The following is a 3,114-nucleotide window of genomic DNA, read 5'->3' on the forward strand; positions in this document are numbered from 1 at the left end:
TCTACCCTCTCACCACTTCGTCCCTGCACAATCCCCTAGCAGCACTCTACTGTTGCACACCTCCTACTCTGCTATCCCCACCCCAACCTTCTCATTACCCCCACCCAGTTGTCTCTCCCATCATGCGCTGCTGCTTGTAGTCTGACTTTAACTGACAGAGACTGTGGTCGTGTGTGTGTGTGTGTGTGTGTGTGTGTGTGTGTGTGTGTGTGTGTGTGTCTATCTAGTTCTGACAAAAGCCTTGTTGGCTGAAAGTTTATTTTGTGACAGTCTTTCTGTTGTGCCTGTCTGCGACTCAGTAGCTCCACTATATGGTGGTAGCAACTATCCTGTTCACCTATTGTTACATTCCATCCTGGTTTTTCATCTGTAATAAATGAAAAATCTGGACAACCAGCAAGCATTTTTTGTGGTTATACTGTGCTAAAATATACATTAATTACCCTTGTGTTATTGAAAGTTTTAAAGAAGATAGTGCAAGTGTAAATACCGTGATGCTATCACTTGATAACTGGAAAAGGCCTCCAATTAAGCTGCCTCTTAACAAAAGGAACGAGGCAGCTGAACTTACAAATCCTTCTAAATGTTTAAGCAAAAGAGGCATTTTCTCAGTGTCAGAGTTGGTTGATGGTGATGAATTGATGCAAAACATTTTCCTGGTCTATTCACTACCAGTTTTACGTACCAGAATATCTAATTAAATACTGGTCTTTTCTTTAATAACGAAACAACGCTAAACTATGTTCATGTTTCATCCTAAATTTAAAGAAAATATTTAAATTTTATTATTTTTCGCCCTTTAATATCAAAAAGTACATAAAAGTTGGTTTATTGGTGGTCCTATAAGGTGACACAACATATATGAGATGATAACATTGTCCTAAGCTATTATCCTGTCTGAAAATAATGTTTACATTAAGTTGACCTTCTCCAGGGTCTAATTTTCTCCAATTTACAGTACATTGTAAAATTAAAACAAATCTTAGAAGCCTTTTATGTTACTAGATGGTTTTTATATTGTTTTAGAGTAGACTAGCTTCATTCCCAAAAGTCATTTTATGGAACAATTGTGCATTACATGAATTTGTTTGAAAACCTGTCCGAAAGTGAAGCAAAGTAACTCCACTTTTTCTGATACCAGTGATCTACTTCCATGGTGGACTGAAAAAGTTAAATTAAGAGGTGTAGTTGGAAAATAAGTTTCCCCTGTCGACTGTGGGCAGAGTTGTGTGATACGGGCGAAAGAAAACACGGCAGGTGAACCCGCACGTGTAAGACACCAATATACCATTGGGTAGAGGTCGGCCGGGATCGAGCAGATTGCGCTGTCGCAGTGCCTGCACAAAGCGGAGGCCAGACACTCAGTCTTTTCCCGGAACTCTGGAGAGAAGGTGTGTTTTGGAGTCATGGTCAAAGGTGGAAGTGAGAGCTGTTATCCGCTGTGAATGGGCACGTGGAGTGTCACACACAGAAATCATGACCGCCTTGTTGAGATGCATGGGTCAGGTGTGTAATGTCGAGGCAAATGGTGCAGAGATGGTGCCAGCAGTTCAGTGATGGATGTCAGCAAGTGCAGGACACTGACGCAGGAGACTGACGCACACAGCCACTAGAGATGCACATGCCAGGAAGGTGCATGACATGATTAAAGCGAACCGGCGTATCACCACTGATGGAGTAGCGGCAGAGCTTGGGATCGGACATGAGCGAGCTCACAAGATCGTCCACAACATTCTTCGATACAGGAAGGTGTCAGCACGATGGGTGCCCTGCCAACTGATCCCAACACACATGGAACAATGCGTGGCGTTCAGCCTGGAACAGCTCGTGCATTGCCATGAATCCTACAATGAGATGAAACGTGAGTCCACCATTACAAGCCCGAATCGAAGGGCGCACCCATGGAGTGGAAAAGTTCGTCATCACCTGTCCAAAAGAAGTTTAAAAGCACTCCGCCTGCAGGTAAAGTGCTACTCACCGTTTTCTGGGACGCCACAGGAGTTTTGCTGATGGACGTTCTGGAGGATGCAACCATCAATGCTGCATGGTACTGTGCCATTCTGTCGAAATTGAAAGAGGCGATTTGGAAAAAGCGGACTTGCCTTCTCAGATCTCGTGTTCTGCTGTTGGATGACAATGTGAGACCACACACGGCGACGGCAACGCGAGACCATATTGCAACTCTTGTTTGAAAGCGCCTACACCATCCGCCTTACAGTCCGTATCTCGCACCAAGTGACTACCGTCTGTTTCCTGTTTTGAAGAAGACTCTCGACGGAAGGCGCTTTGGCAGCAATGCTGATGTCAAACAAGCCGTTCAACGCTTCTTCCGTATGCAACGCCCTGATTTTTTTCCTGGAAGGCTTTTCGACGTTTATAAAGCGGTATGACAAATATCTCAATGTACTTGTAAATTATGTAGAAAAGTAAAGATACGTCTTATCTTTAATGTCTCATTCTCCTTTTTTCCCTTTCACACACAACTCTGACCACAGTCGACAGGGGAAACTTATTTTCCAACTACTCCACGTATAAACTTGCAGAGACATGTTTGGAGTTGGCTCTGTTGAAAACTGATTTCACTATTCTTCAATAAACTAGCCAGTTTCCTATCATATCTGTAGGCGGTGCATTTTTGATTCTTTGAAATATTTCCAGTAGAGGTAGATTATCAGATATTGACATCAGTGACAACAAGAACTAACGTAGTTAACAGTTGGCGAAGCCAATGAACGTAAAAGCAAAAAACTTTGGGGTTTCAGAGTTATCTGTAGCTTAGCCCAAGGTCTAAATTCAGTTTAGAGTTCGTTAAGCCAACGAATGTGAAAGCAAAAGATCTGGCTGTGGTGACAGACAGATCAGTAGCATAGTCTGAGGTCTAGAATGTCGCCTGTGTTGTAATTAACTGACAGCAACAGATCGAGCAGCTGCCATCTTGATTTCAGTGCATGTTGTATTTAGTGCATTTCCTCCAAAAATATGCAGCTTCAGTAGCAGGCCATATCGAAGATCTTCCCAAAACACATCATTTTTAGTACAGTTTGTAGTGCTATAGTGGCAGAAAGTGCGATTTTTCTATTGCTCTCCTGTGTGTTTCATTAAAATTCTATTGGT

Source organism: Schistocerca nitens, chromosome 6, assembly GCF_023898315.1.
Source record: "Schistocerca nitens isolate TAMUIC-IGC-003100 chromosome 6, iqSchNite1.1, whole genome shotgun sequence".
NCBI lineage: Eukaryota > Metazoa > Arthropoda > Insecta > Orthoptera > Acrididae > Schistocerca > Schistocerca nitens.